Source organism: Panthera pardus, unplaced genomic scaffold, assembly GCF_024362965.1.
Source record: "Panthera pardus isolate Hobbes unplaced genomic scaffold, ASM2436296v1 HiC_scaffold_16, whole genome shotgun sequence".
In the NCBI taxonomy this organism is placed as follows: Eukaryota; Metazoa; Chordata; class Mammalia; order Carnivora; family Felidae; genus Panthera; species Panthera pardus.
The window spans coordinates 40,087,540-40,113,255 of record NW_026526721.1 but is presented as its reverse complement, the minus strand read 5'-3'; the positions used below and the strand labels follow the sequence as shown (position 1 = coordinate 40,113,255).

The 25,716-nt window shown below is 34.0% G+C and overlaps 1 long non-coding RNA gene across 2 annotated transcripts in view; it reads right to left on the bottom strand.

Moving 5' to 3' along the window:
* LOC109255363 (uncharacterized) overlaps positions 1–25,716 on the bottom strand; it is a 92,024-nt gene that overhangs the window by 10,021 nt on the left and 56,287 nt on the right. For both annotated transcript variants that reach the window (XR_002075198.2, XR_008422436.1), the window contains exon 3: positions 11,841–11,904. This is a non-coding gene — a long non-coding RNA (uncharacterized LOC109255363). The remainder of the gene's footprint in view (positions 1–11,840; positions 11,905–25,716) is intronic.

Here is a 25,716-nt window from a genome sequence, read left to right as displayed (position 1 = left end):
GAATTTAAGAAACAAAACAAACAAGCAAAGGGAAAAAATAAGAGAGAAATCAAGAAACAGACTCTTAATTATAGAGAACTGATGATTACCCTAGGGGAGGTCAGTGGGGAGATGTATTTAATACATGATGGGGATTAAGAAGTGCATTTGTTGTGATGAGCACAGGGTGATATATGGAAGTGTTGAATTACTATATTGCACACCCAACACTAATATAATATTGTATGTTAGCTAACTGGAATTAAAAACTTAAAAAAAGAAAAGTTGGAACAACCTGAAATCTAAAAATGAATAGTTTTCCATAATAACTGGGAAATGGAATGTGGTAGGATAAAAAATAAGATTTTTTTTGTATAGTAAATTTAGTCACTCACAATTTTATGAATGTATCTTCTTCAGTTCCTCCTAAAATAATAAGAATTATAGGGGCACCCAAGTGTCTCAGTTGGTTAAGCATCTGACTCTTGATTTCAGCTCAGGTCATGATCTCACAGTTTTTGAGTTTGAGCCCCATGTTGGGCTCTGAGCTGACAGCAGAGCCTGCTTGGGACTCTCTGTCTCCCTCCCTCTCTTCCCCTCTTCCACTCACACAGGAGACAGTGTGTACACTCCTACTCTCTCTCTTTCTCTCTCTCTCTCTCAGAATAAATAAACATTAAAAAAATAAAATAATAGGAATTATAGATGCTAACATTTCTCAATTTCTTATTTTGTACTAAGCTGTTAAATACTTTAAGCTCATTATCTCATTTAATCTTTACAACATCCTCGAGGTAAGTACTTTTATTTTCCCTATTTTTATATATGAGGACACTGAGTTTTAAAGAAGTTATGTAGTTAGTAAATGATCAAGAAGGAATAGACTGTGAGCCTATGTGAGCCTATGCTCATTATTTTGTACTCCCCAAATAAGGAAATAATCAGAGTTCCCGATATAAAAATTGCTTGAATTAGGTGGATTTTTTTGACAATCCATAAAGTCGAAATTTTTATCTCACAGGGCTTTTTTCTCATCTGCAATGTATTTAGTAATTTCATGCTTCAACTTTAATGCTTTACAAAATATGTATCCACATCACTTCCCTGGGTTATTAAAATTTCCTGGGTTATTAAAATTTCAGTGGGCAGACTCATTAATGTAAATTTGGTAAGTCTTTGATTGTGTTTTACTTCAACTATTTACTTTGGAAATTTCAAAACTTGGGGAAAATTGAAAAATAGAAAAATGAGAACCCACATAAGCTCAAATATATTTACAAATTGTTAATATTTTGATATATTTTCTCTCTTTCTCATTCCCTCTCTTTCTCTCTCATACATATGTGGATACACTCCTCAATGCACGTATATAACATATATACACATACACACATACTTTTTTGGCTGATCCATTTTATTTATTTATTTATTTATTTATTTATTTATTTATTTTTTAATATAATTTACTATCAAGTTGGCTAACATACAGTGTATACAGTGTGCTCTTGGTTTTGGGGGTAGATTCCTGTAACTCATCGCTTACATACAACACCCAGTGCTCATCCCAACAAATGTCCTCCTCAATGCCCATCATCCATTTTCGCCTCTCCCCCACTCCCTCATCTACCCTCAGTTTGTTCTCTGTATTTAAAAGTCTCCTATGCTTTGCGTCCCTCCCTCTCTGTTTGTATTTTTTCCCTTTCCCTTCACCCATGGTCTTCTGTTAAATTTCTCAAGTTCCACATATGAGTGAAAACATATGATATCTGTCTTTCTCTGACTAACTTAGTTCACTTAGTATAATACCCTCCAGTTCCATCCATGTTACTGCAAATGGCAGTATTTCATTCTTTCTCATTGCCAACTAGTATTCCATTGTATATATAAACCACATCTTCTTTATTCATCAGTCAGTTGATGGACATTTAGGCTCTTTCTATAATTTGGCTATTGTTGAAAGTGCTGCTATAAACATTGGGGTACAGGTGCCCCTATGAATCAGCACTCCTGTATCCTTTGGATAAATTCCCAGTAGTACTATTGCTGGATTGTAGGGTAGTTCTATTCTTAATTTTTTGAGAAAACTCCACACTGTTTTCCAGAGTAGCTGCACCAGTTTGCATTTCTACCAATAGTGCAAGACGGTTCCCGTTTCTCCACATCCTCGCCATTGGCTGAATCATTTTAAGAGTTAGTTATGGATTTTAATTTTAGGTACCAATCAATAAATTGGAGAAATATTGATTTCCCTGTTGATAAAGGGAATTTTCATCTTTCAACACTTGTGAGCCCTGCTCCTAGGCTCCCAGGGAAGCTATACTTTACCATTTACAAAGGTCAGAATGACTCCACAAAACCTCAAGTCATGGGCTCTATTTCTGTCCTGAAAACATATTGATTGTGCATCTTAGTTAAAAAAATAACCAAAACAGAGATTCCAAACATAAAGAGAAGAAAAACAAAAAAACCTCCCTGGTTCTCATAAGATTAAAGTCATACAACCTTGCACATACTAAAAACATGAGATAAAGTCTGTAGTTTTCCAGAATGTCCTTCATCATGATGATTTGTAGCTCTTTATGCAGAAAAGTGTACAGCCCTGCACCAAATGTTCCTTCCCCACAGCGGTCTCTTTGTGAAGATGGTGAATCATAGGCAGTAGTCCTATCTCAGGCTCGAGTAGAACTCTTTTCCTTTCTCTTTAAAATTTTTAAAAAGGTTTGTTCATTTTGCAACTACAATGTAAATGGAGTAATCCAGTTAACATTTCTAAAATCAACTTTAACTCTTACCAGGTTTTCAATAATCACAATTTATCAAATGAAAATGAATTTTTATTTATTCAACTTAAATTTTTGACATTGTCTTTTTATTGATGTCTTTGAAAAAAAAATTTAAATATTTATATTTGAGAGAAAGAGAGAGAGAGAGAGAGAGAGAGAGAGAGAGAGAGAGAGAGAGAGGGAAATAGGCAAGGGCAAGAGAGAGATGGAGACAGAATCTGAAGTAGGCTCCAGGCTCTGAGCTGTCAGCACAGAGCCTGATGTGGGGCTCGAACTCATGAGCTGTGAGATCATGATCTGAGCCAAAGTCAAATGTCCAACTGACTGAGCCACCGAGGAGCCTCCTTGATGATGTCTTTTAAAGAGTACTAATTTTGGTTAAAAGCATATCTTTTTAAAAATCAATTGTATTGAGGTGTAACCTATGTGTAGTAAGCTGTGTCCACTTAAAAAATAAATAATTTGATACATTTTTGACAGACATACACACCTGAAAACCACACCACAAGATCTGGAAGTCTTCTATCACTCTCCAATGTTCCCTTGTGTCCCAGTGTAGTCCATCATTCCCTTTGCCCTGAGCCCAGGCAACCACTTATTTATTTGTCAGTATAAATTAGTTTGCATTTCTTAGACATTTATACTAATGGAATCATATGTTGTGTACTTTTTTGTGCCTTACTTCTTACATTGAGCATCGTGATTTCAAGATTCATCCATCTCTGAGTAGTCCTTCAGAAACAACATAATTGTACATATACTTCCTCCCTGTACACTTGTCCCCACAAAATGAGTTTTCAACACGAAAGCATTTGTATTGTGATTTGATTAAATATATACTCAATTGTTCTCAGTGAAGAGCAAATTTAAGTATAATGTGCATTTGAAAATACAATAGCTATAACATTTTCAATACTTCTAATAGCAGAATAGAAGAGGCCATATTAAACAGTATTGATGAAATGCAGGACAGTTCATTATAAATAGGATTTTCTATGCTCATTAGGTGGAGTTATTTTTCCACCTTTTTATCACGGTAATTTTGAAGGGTGATTCATATGATGAAATAACTTTTTATCAGGGTAATTGTGAAGGATGATTCATATGACGTGTTAATTGGGGGGATGTGGCTTTTAAAAACATCATGTATTGTTTGTAACTGTGTGTATCTTCTTTTCTGTGTTGACTTTGTTATTCCCATGGTATTGGCCTTTTAAACTATGTGCCTCTGAGTCCTTTAATTTATAAATTTGTTATCTTAATAAACATTGTATAAATGAAAATAAAGGTTCATCCATCTGTTGAATGTATTCATAGTCTCTCCTTTTTATTCCTGAGTAATATTCCATTGTATGATTATAACACACCTTGCTTATCCATTCACTGACTGATGGACATTTGAATTGTTTCCAGTTTGGGGGTATTGTGAATAAAAAAGCTATAAAAATTCATTTACAAGACTCTGTTTTCACTATTTTGGATTCAATGCCTAAGAGTGGAATAACTGGTTAGGCAGTACAATAAGTCTATCTTCAAAATTTTAAGAAACTGCAGGACAATTTTCCAGTTATTACCTCATTTTTCCTCTATATCAGCAGTGTTTGAGAGTTCTGTTTGCTCCACATGTTCTCCAGCACTTGGTGTTGTCAGCTTGTTAATTTTAGCCATCCTTGCGTGTGGTGTTATCTTCTCATGAATTTTAATGCCAGTTCCTTAATGCTAATGATGTTGAGAGTCTTGTGCTAATTGGTCAGTCATCTTCTCTTGCAGAATGTCTTCTCAAATCTTTTGCCTAGTTTGTACTGGGTTATTTAATTGTGGTCACAGCACATACTCTGTATGCATTCAATCTTTTTAAGTGTAATAACACTTGTGTTTTCTGTCACGTGGCGAATCTTTGTGACTGAAATGTGTATTCTGCAGTTGTATATAATAATGTATAAATTTCAGTGATGTCAAGATCATAGAGTATTGTTCAGATTATCTACCTCTTAGCTGATATTTTTTCCTAGTTCTAGGGATTACTGAAAAAAGAGTGTTAAAACCTCTTACAAAGATTGTAGAACCTTTTATTTCTCCCTTTAATTATGCCTCCATTTGCTTCATGTCATCTTTGCTGTCTTATTATTGTACACTTTCATGATTGCTATGTATTTCTGGTGAATTGATCTTTTTATCATTATGAAATGTCCTTTACCTCAGGCAGTATTTTAAAGCCTATTTTATCTGATACTAATATAGTATTTACAACCTTCTTATGCTGATAGATCTTTTTCCTTCTGTTTACTTTCAGCTACCTGTGTTTTTATATGTAAAGTGTATCTCCCATAAACAGTATATTTGGGTATTGCTTTCACATCTATTGTGAAATTTTTCACCTTCTGATCAGACTATAATCTTTAATCCATTAACACAGTCATTGATATGGATTTAGACCTACCATCTTGCTATTTTTAAAATATGTTCCTCAGTCAGACGAGGATTTTGTAGTTACAATTGCAATACATGTTACATCTGCATTATAATATTAATTTTTGCTTCAAATGGTTATATAATTTTAAATTAAGGAAAATATTCTTTTATTTTATCCAGATATTTATCATTTCCAGTGCTATTCATTTCTTCTCAAAAAAACATTTCCCTTCAGCATGAAAACTTCCTTTGGCATTTCTTATAGTCTAGGTTTGCTGGCAACAAATTCTCTTAACTAATATTTTTGTTTACTTTTGTACTCCAAGGTTGTTGTCACTGAAAATAGAGATTGTGAGTTAACTATTTTCTTGTTATTATGTTTTTTTGTTTTTTAATGTCATCTCTTAAATAACCCTCCCCCCCACCCCCCCACTCCCTCCCACTGCCCACTTTCTGGCCTCTGTGGTTTCCAATTAAGAAAGCTAGAGCGGGGTGCCTGGGTGGCTCAGCTGATTAAGAGTCTGGCTCTAGATTTCAGCTCAGGTCATGCTCTCACGCTGTGTGAGTTCCAGCCCTGTATCCCTGCACTGGAGTGTAGACCCTGCTTGAAATTCTATCTCTCTGCCTCTCCCCAGCTTATCCTCTCTGCCTTAAAGTAAATAAATAATTTTTTTTTTAAAAAAAAAGCAAGCTAGAGGAATTGTTTCCCAAATGTAGTATGTTGTTTACTCTGGTTGCTTTCAAGATTTTCTCTTTATCTTTTGTTTTTAGGAGTTTGAGTATATTGTTCCTAGGCATGACTTTCTTTGCATTTATGTTTCCTGGGGTCTACTGGGCTTTAAGGAGTTCTAAATTTATATCTTTTACCAAACTAGAGAGATTATCAGTCATGATTTCATCATATAATTTTTCTACTTCATTTTCTCTTTCCTTTCTTCTGGGACAGTAAGTACACATTAATTACTTATTTTGATCATCTTTTCCCACAGGTTCTTGAAAATTTATGTTTTTCTTTTTTCCCCTCTTTTCTTTAGATTGGATCATATCCACCATCTATCTTTTATGCTCACTGATTCTTTTCTGTCATCTCCATTATCCTATTATAGATAGATATCTATTGAATTTTCAATTTAAGATACTTTATTTATATTTATTTATTTATTCATTTATTTAAGAGGGAGCAGGGGAGGGACTGAGGGACAGGGAGAGAGAATCTTAAGCAGGCTCCATGCTCAGTAAGAAGCCCAAGGCAGGGCTCGATCTCACAACCATGAGATCATGACCTCAGCTCAAATCAAGAGTCAGATACTTAACAGACAGCCACACAGGCACCCCAAGATTGATTGATTGATTGATTGATTTATAGTTTAAAATTTAAATCCAAGTTAGTTAACATATAGTATAATAATGTTTTCAGGAATAGAATTTAGTGATTCACCACTTACATAAAATATTTTATTTTTTAATTCCAAAATTTTGGGGGGTTTTAGAAATATTTTCCATATTTCTGTTGCGATTTTCTAAGTTGGTTTTCAATATGAGTATATTTCCCTTTGCTTTATTATATAGTTACAGTAGTTGTGGAATGTCCTTTTCTGATATTTTTCACTTCTGGTACATCTTGGAATTGGCTTCTATTAATTGTTTACTTCTTGACAGCAGGTGACTTTCTTGGCTTCTTGTATAACTATTGCCTGCTCTTGGACCAAATCTACAACAGTGTGAAATTCAAACCATTTTGGAAACTTCTTTCAAATTTTAGCTCTCCTGCAAGGGTCTCCACGTCTTTGCTCACAGTCCAGAGCTTTCCGGTTGCTAGTTTAATTTTGTTATTGTTCTATTTTGTCCAGAGTTTATAGTTATTATATGCAGGAGTGTGAATCTGTAAAAAACCTTCCTCTTTTGCCATTCTGGAAGCCAAAGTCCTGTGTGTGAACACTACTATTTAGCTAGAATGATTATTTATGTTTATGTTATCCATGTTTGCAACTTAGAATAAAGGTATATTTAAGTGGTTTTTGATGAAAGTTTTATATGAAACTAGGTTACAGAATATATATTTGTTTTGAACAAAGTGATTTTATGATTAAGATTGCAAATCTATTAATATTTCTTGAATTAAGAGAGAAATCGTTTGAAACACATAGTAAAGTTAATTTTATTAGGAGTTAACCCTTAAATTATATTCAAATTTTCATCTTATAGATATATGAAAAATATTTTTTAAATGTTAAAATTTATATCTCTTTTAAAAATAATGGGATATATCAGAATCCCTGGAAAGGAAATTCCTATTTTTAAAGTTATGGTTAGATAACAGAAAAAAATTACTATCATTAAAATTTATATATTATTAATAGTGTGAGAAATAAGATGTTTTAAATATAGATGTTTTAAATATAGAGGTTAAATAAGTCTTTCTTATGTAACTAAATCTTACATACAAATAAATATATTGGCTAAGCTCTACAAGAAATGAATAATTCATTTTATGGAAATGTTGGTAACACTTTACATTAGAATAATATGAGAAATCTGTTTCTTTTACTGAAATTTTGAGAATCTTGGGAAATTGGCATCTTTTTCTTTAATGAAAGGTTCTATATATTCCAGAATGTTGTTATGACACTATTACAGAAAATCTAATTAAATATAGCATCTAAGGAGGGGTGTGTATGTGTGTGTGTGTGTGTATGTGTGTAGTCTATGTGTCGGGGGCCATGGTTGACTATTGAACTACCAACTTGACATTAAATAAAGTAATTTAACCTTTAAGACAACTCTAAAGTTATGGAGGATTATGGGTTAATACTCAGTGAAATAACAAGACATTAATGATATTTAATATCATGACATATATCAATGTTAAGAATTATACTGTGTATAAGTGAAAATAGGAAATGAAATATGGTTAAATATAAACCAAGGTAAATATTTTATTTTTTTACCATTTTCTTTAATATATTTTTTTAAATTATATCCAAGTTAGTTAGCATATAGTGCATATAGTGCAACAATGATTTCAGGAGTAGATTCCTTAATGCCCCTTACCCATTTATCCCATCAACCCTCCCACAACCCCTCCAGTAACCCTCTGTATGTTCTCCATATTTAAGAGTCTCTTATGTTTTGTCCCCCTCCCTGTTTTTATATTATTTTTGCTTCCTTTCCCTTATGTTCATCTGTTTTGTATCTTAAAGTCCTCATATGAGTGAAGTCATAGGATATTTGTCTTTCTCTGACTGACTAATTTCGCTTAGCATAATATCCTCTAGTTCCATCCATGTAGTTGCAAATGACAAGATTTCATTCTTTTTGATTGCCCATAATACTCCATTGTGTATATATACCACATCTTCTTTATCCAGTCATCCATTGATGGACATTTGGGCTCTTTCCATACTTGGCTATTGTTGGTAGTACTGCTATAAACATTGGGGTGCGTGTGTCCCTTTGAAACAGCATACCTGTATCCCTTAGATAAATACCTAGTAGTGCAATTGCTGGGTCATAGGGTAGTTCTGTTTTTAATTTTTTGAGGAACCTCCATACTATTTTCCAGAGTGGCTGCACCAGCTTGCATTCCCACCATCAATGCAAAAGAGATCCTTTTTCTGCATCCTCGCCAACATCTGTTGTTGCCTAAGTTGTTAACTTTAGCCATTCTGACAGGTGTGAGGCGGTATCTCATTGTGGTTTTGATTTGTATTTCCCTGATGATGAATGATATTGTGCATTTTGTCATGTGTCAGTTGGCCATCTGGATGTCTTCTTTGGAGAAGTATCTATTCATGTCTTTTGCCCATTTCTTCACTGGATTATTTGTTTTTTGGGTGTTGAGTTTGATAAGTTCTTTATAGATTTTAGATACTAACCCTTTATCTGTCATTTGCAAATATCTTCTCCCATTCCATCGGTTGTCTTTTAGTTTTGCTGATGGTTTCCTTCACTGTGCAGAAGCTTTTTATGTTGATAAGGTCCCAATAGTTCATTTTTTCTTTTGTTTCCCTTGCCTCTAGAGACATGGAGAATAAGAAGTTGCTGCAGCCAAGGTTAAAGAGGTTTTTGCCTGCTTTCTCCTGGAGGATTTTGATGGCTTCCTGCCTTTTTAATAAAAATTGAAAATGAAAACAAATTTTTCCTCTTTCTGTATTCAAGAAAAAGAAAAGAAATGAAAAAGAAAAAAAAAAGAAAATTGAATAGATGGAGTGGCAAACAGACTGAAATACAATTGAAATAACATCGTTTTCCCCTAGAAGTCAAATTATGAAGCACTTCATAGTCCATAAAGTAAGCAGGCAGAGAGACTTGTGGTGTTCCTGAAGAGCGAGGTTGGCCCAGTTAGGCAGGGATTAGTGTAACAGCTCCATTCTCCACTAGATGGTGCTGCTTAGCTTACTGGGGTGGACTGTTGTGGCGCTTGTAGGTGTATATGTGCATGCGTGGGAGGGGTGAAAATGGTGTCACCCAGCCTCCCAGTCTCTAGTATCAGAACTCTGTTCTCCTTGATCAGCAATCATGCACCTGTCCTTTGTCTTCGGTTTCTGTCCACTCCCTGCTTGTACACTGTCTGTAACCAAGTCGTCACGTTGGCAGGCGGCACCTCCCTCCTGAGTTTTATCTCAGATGCGGCTTTATTTCCTGACCCCTTGCTTCTGAGGGACTACGGCTTTGACCTGCTCAGATCCTCTGGGGGAGGGTCTCACTGAGCAATGGCTGGGTGCTGGCTGCACCCAGGATGTGACATAGATAATGTCACCATTTTTTACTTCCAGCATACTTTTTTTTCTTTTAATTTTTACTTATTTTTGAAGAAGAGAGATAGACAGAGCGGGGAAGGGGCAAAGAGAGGGAGAGACACAGAATCCCAAGTGGGCTCCAGGCTCTGAGCTGTCAGCCCACAGCCTGACGTGTGGCTTGAAGTCAGGAACCATGAGATCATGACCCAAGCCAAAGTCGGGTGCTCAACCGACTGAGCCACTCAGGTACCCCCAGCATACTTTTAAATTTAAAGAAAAAAGAACAGTTTTGTTGAAATCTACAGGTAACCAAGAACATATCCATAGCATATATGATTCAAATGATTCTATATAATTACTGCATGCATACTTAAAAAGCACAAATCCAGACTTGTTTTTCACTATCTACTTTAAAATATTTATATTTCTATCTATATTCATGTAACATTTTGGGATGGTATTTATGACATATTTCTAATGAAAGATGAAAAAAATAGCAGACTTTCTCCTGTATTTCATAGCATTAACAAACTGAATACTGCTTTTCTTAACTATAATATGACACTTATACAATAGACTTTGAATAAAACTCAAGTTCAAGCAAAGACCTAGGGAAAGGTATAAACCAACTACTAACAACTTTTACATAATGGCTGGTAATAGCCTACAAGTATTTTCCCTGTTTTTATTTTTCTGTCTGTTCTTGTTTGCATGTGTATGCCTATGTCGTGTGTATGTAAAGACTGAGATCAATACACAAGAGTAGATCTGAAAGCACAACGACTCATTTTTACTCAGAGAAAATGAACAAGCTTAAAAAGATACTGCCTCTGCCTTATCCTACACTTCTACCTGAAACAAAACTATGAGCAATAGAAAGAGTCTGATCCAGCTGGGGAAGGCAAAAATCCTCTTTTGTTATATCCCTATCCTATGGAAAATCATTTTTGTCAACATTTCTGGGTCAATTATACCTTTTGCACCAGTCAAATGATTTAGCAGTTACTTAATGGGTCTACCAGGCTTTTACTGGGAATGTTTCCACAGTCTTTAGTAATATCTACTTTTCTTCAAGGTGATTTGATAACCAACAATCTGGGTCATGAATGGTCTAATCTAATATGTGAATGGTCTAATAAAATTCCATACATGTTTCAGCTTAATCTTTCAAAGCAAAACCTCTGCTCTAGAATGACTAATCTTATTATTGGCCACAAAATGTCCTGCTAATTGTTACCTCTTAGCCTTCCCCTATATTCTCAGTCTATTCAAAATTCACTCATTTCTCAAGGCTCATTCTTCTTCCTCCATTAAAACTAGGATCAACTGTCCAAGTCCATGTTTGTTTCCCATTTGTGAAACATTTTAGAAAGACTTAATTGCCAAGAGAATAAAACTGAGAGAGAAATTGGGGAAACCATAAAATTCATTTTACTTGAGGTCTGGAAAGAAGTAGAAATTTGGAAGTCTATGGGAAGGAAGGAGGTTTGCTTACTCCTCTCCCCTTTCTCTTATCCTTAGCTAAGAAAAAGACTATTACCTTTTGGTTGAATTATTAGGCAAGGCTGTTCCACGTTAGAGCTCATTCTCTATACACGGTACTGTACAGTAGCAGTTGGGAGCTTGAATTTGAGAGTCAGACATGGAGTCATGCTCTGCCTATAATAGTTGGAGCTTTGGATAGGTTAAAATCTCTATAAACCCCAGGTTCCTTATTGGTAAAATAAAACTAATAATAGTGTCTTCCTCATATTGTTGTCAGAATGATAAGATATAAGGCAATCATGAATTTATGGTGTCTGGCACCTAGCAATAACTTAATATTGTTTTATATTCTTCATTTATAATTAATGTTATGTTATTAATACTTTACATTAAAATTAATATTTTCTTAAATAATTTGTCACATAATTTAAAAATACTTTACCTATCTTTTTGGAATGGTTTTCCAGTGCCATGCATCAGTGGACACTCAATCGATATTTAGTGAACTGGAAGGAAAAGGGAAGGGAATGAGAAAATTCATTATCTACTCTGGACAGACATTAGGCTAGATAATTCACGCACATTATCTCACTCAATTCTTATAATATACTATGCAGTCACATTATCCTATTTGCTTTCATTACAGAGAAGAAAAACAGCTTGGAGACATAATATAGTTTGGCTAATGTCTCAGAGCTTGTACAGGGCAAAACTATGGTTACTTTCCAGAGATTTTAAGTCATTGAAAATGTTTTATTCTTTCTACTTTATCAGTTTTTCTTTTTCAACTGAAATCAATGGACTAATACCACCAAAAAATGATGCTTTCTCATGACCTTTTTAGACATTATATTTAATATTCCTAGACCTAAAATTACTTTTTGGACATCTGACTTTTTTATTATGATAAAAAACTAAAACATAAAATTTCCCTCCTTAACCATTTTTAAGTGCATAGTAGTGTTAACTATATGCATACTGTTGTGCAACAGATGTCTAGAACTTTTTCATCTTGCAAAACTGAAAGTCTATACCTATTGAACAACCACTGGCAACCACCATTCTACTTTATGTTTCTGAGTCCGACCACTCAAGATACATCATGTAATTGGAAACATGCAGTATTTGTCTTTTTCTGATTAGCTTATTTCATTTAGTATATTGTCCTTATGTTTCATACATGTTGTAGCATATGACAGGATTTCCTTCTTTTTTAAGACTGGATAATATTCCATTGTATATAACTACCATATTTTCTTTATCTATTAATCCATCCATGGACATGTAGGTTGTTTCCAGCTCTTGGCTATTGTAAATAATGCTGCAATAAACACGGAGGTGCAAATATCTCTTCAAAATCCTGTTTTCAGTTTTTTTGGATGAATATCAAGATATAGTATTGTAGAATCATATGGCAGTTCTATTTCTAATTTTCAGAGGAATCTCCATACTGTTTTCCATAGCAGCTACACCATTTACATTGCCATCATCAGTGTACAAGAGTTCCCATACCTGCACATCCCATCAATACTATTTTTATTTTTTATTTCCTAAAATACCTAAATATTAGTGATGTTGAACATCTTTTCATATGCTTATTGGCCATTTGTGTGTGTGTGTGTGTGTGTGTGTGTGTGTGTGTGTGTATTGCAGGAAAATGTCTATTTAAATCCTTTACCCATTTTTATATCAGGTTTGTTTGTTTGTTCATTGATTTGATTTAATTTGCTTTTTTTGTTGTTGCTGTTGTTGAGTTGTAGGAATTCCTTATAAATGTTGACTATCAATGCCCTGTCAGATATATAGTTTGAAAAATATATTCTTCCATTCCATAGGTTGCCTTTTCACTTGTTGACAAAACTTGTTGATTGTTTCTTTTACAGTATTGAAACTGTAAAGTTCAACATAGTCCTGTTTGCTTATTTTTTTGCTTTTACTACCTGTGCTGTTGTCATACCCAAGAAATCATTGCCAAATCCAACATCATGAAGCTTTTCATCTATATTTTCTCCTAGGAGAGCGAGTTTCAGGTGTTATACTTAGGTCTTTAATTAATTTTAATTTTTCTATAGGGTGTTAGGTAAGTCCAACTTCATTTTTTCCCACAGTTGGAATATCCAGTTTCCCCAATACATTTGTTGAAGGTATTATCCTTTCCCCATTATGCAATCTTGGAAATCTAGTTGAAGGTCCTTTGATCATGTATGTGAAGGTTTACTTGGGAGCTTTCTTTCTGTTCCATTGGTCTGTGTCTGTCTTTATGCAAGTACCATACTGTTTGGATTACTGTAGCTTTGTAAAATGTTTTGAAATCAGGAATTCCAGCTTTGTTTTTTCTTTCTCAAGATTGTTTTGGCTATTCAAGTTCCTTAAAAATCCATTTGAATCCATTGAGTTTTTCCTATTTCTGGAAGATATTACCATTGGGATTTTGATAGGGAATGTATTGAACCTTTGCTTTGGGTAATATGGACATTTTAACAATGTTAAGTCTTCCAATCCATGCATGAAAGTGGAATGTTTTTCCATTTTTCCATTTATTTATGTCTTTAATTTCTTTCAGCAACATATCTGCGAACTAATTTTACTTCTATTCTGACTTGGATGTCTCTTATTTCTTTTTCTTACCTAATTGCTCAGGCTACACCTTCTAATACTATGTGGAAAGAAAGGCAGGGTAGGCATCTTTGCCTTGTTTTTGATCTTGAAGGAAATATTTCAGATTTTCACTGTTGAGGATGATGTTATCTGTTGGCTTTTCATATGTGGACTTTATTATATTGAGGTAATTTCCTTCAACTCCTATTTTAAGTGTTTTTGTCATTACCATGACAGGGTGTTGAATTAGTAAAATATTTTTCTGCACCAGTTGAGATGATCATGTGGATATAGTGTTGTCTTTTATACTGTTAATTTGGTATATTGCAGTGATTTATTTTCATATTTTGTAACTCCCTTGAATTCCAAGAATAAATTCTACTTGGTTGTGATGTATAACCTTTTTAATGTGCTATTAAATTCAATTTTCTAGTTTTTTTTTTAGTATTTTTGCACCAATATTCATCAGGGATATTGGTTTTTAGCTTTCTTTTCTAATAGTATCTTTGTTCTTCTCTTTTTTTTCTTAGTTTGTTTAGCTAAGGGTCTGTCAATTTTGTTAATATTTTCAGAAAACCAGCTCTTCGTGTGCTGACTCTTTTCTACTGTTTTCTATTCTCTAGTTCATTTATTTCTGCTTGAATCTTTATTATTTCCTTCCTTCTAACTTAGGCTTAGTTTGTTTTTCTAATTCTTTGAAATATAAAATTAGGTTCTTAATTGGGAATATTTCTTCTTTTTTTAATTACATGTTTATTAATATAAAATTCCTTATTAGTACTGCTTTTGCAATAACCCATGTTTTGTTTATACCATGTTTTTGATTTTATTTGTTTCAAGATGTTTTCTAATTTCCTTGTGATTTCTTTGACCTCTTTGTTGTTCAAGAGTGTGTTCTTTAATTTCCACTTCTTTATGTATTTTCCTTCTGCAGTTGATTTCTAGTTTCATTCCATTGATATAATTTTAATATTAAATTTGTTAAATTATTAATATTAGAAAATATTAAAAGACTTGTTTTGTGGCCTAACATATGATCTATCCTGGAGAATGTTCCATGTGTGATTGTTGCTGTTGAATGGCATGTTCTGTATATGTCTGTTAGGTCCTTTTGGTCTACAGTGTTTTTCAAGTTCTCTGTTTCCTTACTGCTTTTCTGTCTGGAGGATCTATCCATTATTGAAAGTAAGGTATTGAAATCCCCTGCTATTATTGTATTGCTTTCTATTTCTTCTTTCAATTTTGTCAATGTTTGTTTCATATATTTGAGACCTCTAGTGTTAGTTGCATAAATATTTAAATTGTTATAGCATCCTGGTGAATGGAACCTTTTATCATATAATGTCCTTCTTTGTCTCTTGTGACAGTTTCTGACTTAAAGTCTATTTTGTTTGATAAAAGTAAGTTCAACTTGCTCTCTTTTGGTTACCATTTGCATGGATTATCTTTATCCATTCTTTCATTTTTAGTCTATGGGTGTTCTTAAATCTAAAGTGAGTCTTACAAACAGCAGAGTTAGATCTTGTTTTTAAAATCTATTTAGCCACTCTGTATCTTTAGATTGTGGAGTTTAATCCATTTATATTTAAAATAATTACTGATAGGTAAGGATTTACTATTGACATTTTGTTGTTTTCTGTATATTGTATAGCTATTTTGCTTTCTTTTCCTCTTTTATTTTCCTTTGTATTTCATTAATTTTTTTTGTACTGACATACTTGATTCCTTTTGTGTATCTTCTATAGGAATTTGTGTGTGTGTGTGTGTGTGTGTGTGTGTGTGTGTGGTAATCATGGGGATTACATAAAATATCTTACAATTATAGCAGTCTATTCTAAACTGGTAACACTTAATTTCAGTTGCACACAAAAACTCTATTCCTTTGCATCCTCCTCATTTTATGTCAGCAATGTCACAAATTAGGTTTTTTTAAAAAAAATTTTGTATCCACTAACCTAGTAATATGGTTGCAGTTATTTTTTATGCTTTTATCTTTAAAATTTTTTTTTTTCAACGTTTTTTATTTATTTTTGGGACAGAGAGAGACAGAGCATGAACGGGGGAGGGGCAGAGAGAGAGGGAGACACAGAATCGGAAACAGGCTCCGAGCCATCAGCCCAGAGCCTGACGCGGGGCTCGAACTCACGGACCGCGAGATCGTGACCTGGCTGAAGTCGGACGCTTAACCGACTGCGCCACCCAGGCGCCCCTGCTTTTATCTTTTAAATTCTATGCTTGAATTAAAGTGATTTATGGACTACCATTACAGTGTTATAGGATTCTATTTTTATCTACATATTTACCTTTGCCAGAGAGCTTTATACTTTTACATGCTCTCATGTTGCTGTCTAGCATCCTTTCATTTCACTTGAGTGACTCTTTTTAGCATTTCTTATAAGACAAGGGTAGTAATGAAGTCACATAGCTTCAATTTATCCATAAAAGTCTTTATTTCTCCTTCATTTTTGAAAGACAGTTTGCTGGATATACCTATATCAATTATTTATCCTGGTTTAGTAATAATTTAAAAAGACAAGACTGTATGGGGTTCAGATGATGGACCAGAATGTTTGTTGCAAGTAAGTGTGCATAGATACTCAATGCAATAATGCTAATTCTGTAGGGAATGCTAGTTATTTAAATGCATTTAATTGAACTCTACACTCTATAGAGTAGAAAATGCTAACAATAAATAAAAGCTTTGTTTGTACTTTATAGACACAAGCTTAATAACAGAGGCTTTTCTATAATTCTCTGATAAGGCAATCTATTTGAGTTTGATTTTATTTACTCTTTATATAAAAAAGAGTAATGCTTAGAGAAATTTTAATCATTTTATAGCAATTTAAGTAGATAACACTTCACCTAATAAAACACAATATAATCAGAACATCAAAGTCAGTAAGGATAAAAAAAAATATTTTAAGAAAACCTGCTCCCAAGATTTGTATTGCACTGACTCTTTTATCTAAACATGTGTTTGCTAGCCATGTGTTTCTCCTTTTCTAAGCAGATCTTTTCACAAGGGTTACTTATCTAACACAGTAAAAAAAATCACATGCTAACCCAATCTCAACAAGAGAAAAAAGACTTAGAATTAATCTAATTAGTTAATCATAATTTTTGTAAATTTATTAAATGTTAATTTGAGCAAAATTCACTTACTTTAGTATAAAAAAGAGAAAAGGGCTAGAAGAAATGAGATCCAACAGATGTCAGAAATCTCCGAGCTAAAAGCCACCATGGCAACAAAATCATCTTCTAAAGAAAGTGTCAGAAATTGTACATACTTTATTTGATGAATCGATGTGGCTGATTAACCCTGTAAGATGAGAGGAAAGAGCAAACTGTAGCAGTGCCATAAGGAGCACCAGAGAGGAAAATACTAAAAGGAGACCTAACTAATGAAACTAAGAAAGAAACTAGATCATAAACCATAACAAAATATCTACATTTATTTGGACCTGTGGTTTATCTTGTTTGTGCAGCAGAGCCAATATTTAGATGTAAGTCTTTAATTAATGATTTACACAAGAGAAAAGGGAAGCTATGAAATCAAATCCAGATGTGGAAAAGTTTTCTAGTGAAAGTATATTTCAAAGCCCCTATTATGTGGATAAAGTGGTACCATTTTTAAATTTCAACCATACTGCATTTTCTTTACTGAGTAAAATGAGAACACCTATGGTAATATGCATGAAATAGAATTTGATATTTTTTAAGCAAAGAAACTCCTAGTTGCATTAGAAGAATTAACCAACTTTCACCAGATAGTACGTGTCCAACTTCTTACAGAAATAAATGCATAGTCCTTGGAACATATATACTTTGGTTTACTGGGGTGGCTCAGAGATACAGGATATAATTCATCTTCCTGGATAATCTATTTTAGTTAGAGACTTCTGAATAAAAGTTAAAAATGTTTGCTCCCTTAAAGATTTTATCCAATGGCACAGCAAATAAAATATGAGTTTCATCCCCCCCACCTTTTTTAAGTGCTTGGAAGAGTTCTTTGTGAGTGTGTGAGAAAACAGAGAACATGAGGGAAAGAGGGAGCAAGACAGAAAATTTTACTGTACAGTGAGAGAATTTAAAAGTTTGAGACTCCTATTTTATCTAAGAACTTGTTGTTTTATCACCACATTCTCAGCAAAGGGGAAAATGCTAAAGTATGTTAAGCCAGCATCACTGGCCTACGTTAAAAAGTGCTGTCACAGGTTGAGATGAGCTCAAATGAGGATACTTCCTTTTAAGGTATGAAAGATTCCATGGCCCAGTGTTTTAAAAAATACTCAGACAAATTACAAGCTAGGACTGAATTGTTTTTGTTGTCTTCTATATCAAAACACTTCTCCTAATGCAGTTTACTTCTTCCAAAAATCATATTGCATCAATAATTTGTTTTTATACTATCGTCTGAGCTTTCATTTCAAGTTAAGCTACTGATTCTTGCAGAAATAGTGCTCAGGATTTGGATAAAGAAATCCATAAAAGTGGTACCTTCCTTTCACCTCAATTACTCTACTACCTGAGAACACACACGTGCACACATAGGCACGCGCGTGCGCGCGCACACACAAACACACACACACATACTTGTGGTTTGCATGCCTCTGAAATAAACCCTAACCCAAACAATTTTCTTCCCTTATGGAAATCACTGGCCCAAGAGAAATTCTGTTGAATAATTATAAGAAATCAAACACCATATTTTATAGGAAAACCATTAGAAGTTTTGTTTGCTTGTTTGTTTATAAGTACAGAGACAGAAATCTTGTGTATAAGAAACAAAACAGTAGAAATCATAATGAATCTAGCAAACACCATGTTTTTTGAAGTGACTCTCTAGGTCAATTTCTAAATTTCCTTAAAATGTGAAGGTCATAGTATACAGTCAAATCTGGTGATGCCCTGTAGTATAGATAACGATGTGTTCTTAGATGCTCAAAAGACATTCTGAAGCAACTGGTTGCTTTTTTGTTCAAAGTATTTATGATTTTGCTTATGGATGCATTATAAACAAAATTAATTTCCTTAACTAGTCTCTCTCCAGCAAGGCTCTGAACCTAAACACCTAGCTTGACTTACTTTTAAAATTGTTTTAGAGATAGCACGAATTGGGGAGGGGGCAGAGGGAGAGAGAATCTTAAGTAGGCTTCGCACATAGTGTGGAGTATGATGAGGGGCTTGATAAGGGGCTCGATATGGGGTTCAATCTCACAACCCGGGAGCACGACCTGTGCTGAAATCAAGAGTTGGACGCTCAATTAACTGAGCCACCCAGGTGCCCTAAGGCTCTGAATCTACAGTCAAGTTCTGTACTAGCAGCTTTAAATCTCTGCCCAATTACATAAATATTCAGATGCTTCCTCTGATTGGACATATGTTGATAACACCTTGGTACACAATTATTTGCTTTTGCATTTGAGGCTCTTATTTTGAATATTCTAGTTAGAAGCAGTGGCCAATCAATTGATGTTCTTTTAGGACACTGGATTATTGATTTATTGATGTTATTTTTATAAATTATTTAGTCCTCATTTTATGGAGAAATTGCCTGGATCAAACTAGGGCAAGAAAACTTAATTGGAAATATTTTCTTGGTTTCCATCATAAAAGCAGCTAAGCATTGGCAAGGATGTGGAGCAAAGGAAATTCTCATTCACTGCTTATTTATCAACTTTTTGGTAAACTGTTAGCTACAACTAAATCTGACCATATGTAAACCCCAGGTTCCAATAGTTCTACCCCAGATATAACTGTAACAGGAATTTCTACACATAAACATTAAAAGTCCTGCACTAAAATGTTCAGAGTAGTCTATTTGTAATATATCTAACCTGGATATGATCCAAAATATCCACCAAAAGTAGAACAGATAAATAAATTATATATGTTTTCATATGAGGAAATAATACACACATTGAAATAAATGAACTATTGCTATATGTAAACAATGTAGATGAATCTTTTGTTTTCCAAACTTTTATTTAAATTCTGGTTAGTTAACATACAGCGTAATACTGGTTTCAGGGGAAGAATTTAGTGATTCATCACTTACATATAACACTCAGTGCTCATCATAACAAATGTGGATGATTCATACAAAAATAATTTTGGGTGAAAGAAGCCAGATACACAACTATTTCTTATGAGTTGTGTGATTCCATTTATATAAAGTTCTAAAACAAACAAAACTAACTGGTGATAGAAGACAAAATAATTATTAGCTTTAGAGGAGAAAGTTTATAGTGACTGGGCGATGGCATAAGGTAGTTCTATAGAACTGATAGTACTCTATGTCCTAATCTAGATGCTGGTTACCATTGTGTATTTACTTTGAGAAAAGTTCATCAAGTAGAATACTTGTGATCTGTTCTTTTTTTTTATTATATCTTGAATTTCAATGAAATTGTTTTTCTGAAAATATCTGATAGCAGCAGAGAATGCATCAGGTACAAGGAAACAGTTAATATTATTCATGATAAGGGATACAGATGATGAAGTAAGGTAAAAAAAATTGGAATTTGACATATGGACACAATAAACAACGTCATCGGTGATTTGAAAAATGAAAATCAAAGCTTCTGGTATGGTTAGAGAGCTTGGACCAACTCTTTGACTAATACCAACCTTCTCACAGATAACAACTACATTTCATGTCTGAAGTAAAAAGAAAACCTATCTGAAGGCACTAGATAGTGTCCAAAAGTAGACAGACATTGGAGAGAAATCAACACTGGGTGGAATGGAATCACACAGAGTGGATTTCCCATACATATGACATTTCAACTGATGACAAGCACAGGTCTTCACCACATTTCAACTGATGACACCACAGGTCTAAAACTTCAATAGAAAATTCACAATCTTATTGGCTTGAAGAACCTGAGGACAGAATTTGAGTCAACCATAGTCACTGGATGATAGCAGGTGAGATTCCCAAAATTGAGGGAGCCTAAGAGGAGCTCTGAATTCCATGTATCAATTTTAACTAGTTCTTCAGCTGATCTGAACAACATATATGCAGGGCACACTCCTAGCAGCACATCTAAGGCTACAAGAATGACATGTGATTTGGGCTGCTGCCATGGCAAGGACAGTTTCAGGGTTAAGGTGGCTATGTATGGTAGGCCAAATAATAACTTCCGGAAGATGTCCATGTCCTAATCCTTGGAACTGGCCAATATATTAAATTACATGCCAAAAGGAAATTAAGGCAGATGGAGTGAGGTTGCTAGTCATCTTAAATGAAAAAGGGAGAGTGTTCTGGGTTATGTTTGTGGGCCAATGTAACCACAAGGGTCCTAAAATGTGTAAAAAGGAAGCAGCAGAGTCAGTGTCAGGGTGATGGGATAAGAGAAAGAGTAGACTTGCTACCGTTGGCTTTGAACGTGGAAGGGAGCCAGTAGCCAAAGAACTCAGGCAGCTTCAAGACACTAGGAAAGAAGGAAAAAAGAAAAAGAAAAAAGGAAAAAGAAAAAAGATTCTTCCTCAGGTGCCTCCAGAAAGGAATGCGGTCTTGTCAACATCTTCATGTTAGCTCAGTGAGAACAATTTCAGACTTCTGATGTCCAGAACCGTAAGACAAATTTGTATTGTTCAATACACTAGGCTTATGGTAATTGGTTACAAAAGCCACAGAAAACTAATGCAGATTTTGGTACTGGAAGTAGGGTGGTGCTATAACAAATACCCCAAAGTGTGGAAGTGGCCCTGGAACTGGATAATGGATTAAAGCTGGAAAATTTTTGAGAAGCATCATAGGAAAAGTCTAGATTGCCTTGAACAGACTGTTAGTAAAATCATGGATGTTCATAAGCTTGCTAGAGAGAACTCAGAAGGGAATAGGAACATGCTTTTGGAAACTGGAAAGGGGGAATATATATAGTGGCAGAGAACTTAACAGAACTGTGTTCTGCAGTTAATGGAAAATAGAACATGTAAGTAACAAAATTGAATACTTAACTGAGGAAATTTCCAAGCAAAGTGTTGAAGCTGCGGCTTGTTTTTTCTTGCTTTTTAGAGTAAAATGTGAGAATAAAGAGATAAAGTTACAGAAAAACTATCAGGCAAAAAGGATCAAATTTGATAACTTAAATCTTTAGGAAGGAATAAAGCACAACATCAGAAATAGTAAATGTGTCGGTAAATATAAGGGGTTGTTCTTTCTCCTCTCTAAATTATTTAAAATATAAATAATTGTTTAAAGGAAAATTTACTCCACACTGGATTGTGGAGTTTTTAACATATATAAATGTAATAGATATGAATAACATAAAGGACAGGGGAGTAAACAGACCTACATGGTTACATGGTTTTGATATTTTATGTACAATAGTACTATATTAACTGCAACTAGAATGTGAAAAATTAAGGATATGATTCTTTATTTAATTGATGTAATTCCTTAACTCATTTAAAAGTAATTCAAAGAAGTACACTAAAAAAATACCAATAGATATAAATGGCTATCAATGAGTTTTAGGAAAACAAAATTTAATTATTTAGACTTCCTTCATAATAGATTTAGTATTCACAGTACTAGGATGGTGAAAAAATGTTTTTCTTAATAGGTGAACATAATTCCTGGTAAAACCAGTTAGAGCCACTATTTCAGTTTTCTACCTACAAGCCAAAGCAAAAATTTCATACCTTCTTAGGCACAATGGGTTCTGAGTTGATAATATTATTTTATATGTAAGTGAAAGGAAGGCACTCTGGCATTCTCTTCCATAGTTATTTGTTCAACTTTTCACTTACAATTGTTATGAGTCTAGAGGTTTCTGAAGAAAGCATTAAAAATTTCCAATTATTATGTCATGTCCGTGGGCAAGCAAAGAAATGCTGAACTGTGACTGAGATAAGTTTAATATCCTGTTCTGATTCTAAACCTGGATCTTAACAAAACTGAAAAATTGGATATCTCACTGTGTATATTTATTACTTCACTAATGATAAGAGGAGAAAGTTTAATATAAAATTCAGTCTATAGGTTGGTTTATCAAAGCAACCAAAAGTGATTCTGAATCTAAGAAATAATAAAAATCAATAGAGGAAAAAAGGGGAGGCAGTGAATGCCAAAGAAGGAAGTACGTCTGGGTACAGATGCGGCCTGATGTCAGAGTTCCACAGAGAAAGGGCAGTGAAAGAATCCCTAACTCAACCTAATGCTCTCCAAAAGTTACAGCTCAATGTGTGTTATGTCTCAGATAATAACACAAACTGTAACCCAGTATTTAATGGCACTTATGTATTTACATATTATAGAAATACCCTTGTACTTATCAATTGGTACAGTAAGTTAAAAAATAGTTATTGAAGAGTGCCTTTCTGGCTCAGTCTGTAGAGCATGCAACTCTTAATCTCAGGGTCATGAGTTCAAGCCCCATGTTGGGCAAGGAGTCAACTTAAAATTAAAACAAAAAAAAGTTATTGTTTTCATTCTAGACAAGAGAACTAATTTCACAATTACCTATATTCAAGAAATGTTTTCCATTTTTCACTTTAAAAATGCATGTTATCTAAAATGTTGTTAATACAAAATAATATATTCAGATTATTATGACAAACATTTCTTAGTAAAGTTCTTTATCTATGTATTGCATTTTGAAATTTCTATGTTATCTTCAATGTCAAATATATACTTTGCATAAGTGATCTACATGTGTAAGAAGCTCCAAGGTGCTGTCAATGGTGTTGGGCCCTTAGACCACACTTTAGAGTACTTCATAAATCCCAACCCCTTTACAGCTCATCCTTTCCAAAAAGATAAATTTATATTGCTGTCTGGCATATTAATTAAATTAATCAATAAATTTAATTAATTATTAAATGTTATTTTAGTCAGGAACTTACTCTTTAGGGATAAATATAGGAGCAACAGATGATATCATTCCCTTGGTGTCAAGCATGGAAAAAAAAAGTCTGCTTCCCTTAATTAGTGGCCCTATTGATTCCCTAGCACTGTAGCTATGAAAACCAATCAATGTCATATGACTGTAGGGAGGATGCTTTTTGTGGTTCTACTTTAGAAGCAATATTCTATTAGTACCTCATTCCTGTTGTATATGGAATGACATCCTGCATGCTAAGATACCATCTGGTTGGGTTGGCCCATCTCCAAAAACCTGACTCAGTCCAATTTAGTATCTTTTTAGACTGACCATTTATGTGAGACTAATGTGCTACAGCAATGAATAGCAATGACACATTCCTTTGACAAAACTTCTTAAACTCAGGAAGGAAATGCACTGTTGAAGAGGGAAATACATAAAACCCCAAGTGTTGTAACCACTTGTCTCAGATCTGTGACTTTCACAGCCTGGATTTGCAAAGGAACTAAAAATGGTTTGATCCAATACAAAGTAAGTGCTGACTTCTATGGTAAAGTATTTCTCTGCCATTCTTAGTAAAGATATGCTTGGTTTTAGTAAAAAGGAGGAACTGTCCACAAAATATGCCATTGTTGTAAAAAAAACACAGAACATCCATCTTTCTCAAATAAAATTAATTTTATAGGCAATTGTAGGTCCTTGAAAGTGCCAGAGCCACATTTGCAAATACGGTTCTCAGGGTTCCAAAATAGAGATAATGACATTTAAGAAAGCTCATGGAGCACGTGGAATTGGAAAATATCTTTAAAAAGTAAAATACTTATAGGCAGAAAGGTAGATTGATATTTCATGTTGGTAAAAAGACAAATCCGAGGAGTAGCAAAGCACAAACAAAAGATAATATTATCTTCTCAGGCTAACCAATGCAATATGCTGGTTGAGGGTGAAGCTTTTACTATACTTTTAATATATATCTTAGTATTTGTACATTAAGATATATATTGAATACAATACTATTTTATTGAAGCCCAGTACAGACAGTTAAAAATGAGTAGACATTCATAGGAGATCACAAGCCACAATGGGATAGGCCTATTCGGGCCTGGGCATATACCTTAGCTACACAAATTTTGACAATGTTGTGTATATTACTTTGCTTGGTGAAAGTTGTGTACTTACTTACACTCTACATGTTGAGCGTATTTATCAAGCCTTAAAATCCTTTATCCACAAAAAACATTTTGAGATTTGTTAAAAGTAATTTGACCAGGGCCTGTAGTTTGGGTTGGGGGTACAGAATAGGTTATGATTCTCTTTCTCCTTTTACCACTACATTCCTTCACCATTCTTCATTTTTCTTTTCTTTCATTTTTTTTTTGCCTTTAAGGTATTAGAATATTGAAGAAATTTAGTTTAATAAAAAAATAAGAGTTATATTACCATCGTACCCTGTAGTAGGCAGAATAATAACTCCCAAAGATGTCTGTACTCTAATCCCCAGAACCTGTGAATATGTTACTTTACGTGGCAAAAGGGACTTTTTGGATGTTATTAAGGGTACAGACTTTGAGATAGGAAGATTATCCTGGTTATTTGGGTGGGCCCAGTGTAATCTTAGAGAACCTTTTTCCAGTGGGAGAGATAGATAAGACAGAAAAAGAAGAAAGTTGAAGTGTGAGAGAACTCAGTCTGCTGTTGCTGGCTTTGAAGATGGAGGAAGAGGTGCCAAGGAATGGGGGTGGCTTCTGGAAGCTGGAAAAGGCAGGGAAACACATTCTTCCCTATAGTCTGGAGATGGAACACAGCCCTGCTGACACTTTTATTTTAACTTAGTGTAGTCTGTATTGGACTTCTCACCTACAGAACTATAAAATAATAAATTTA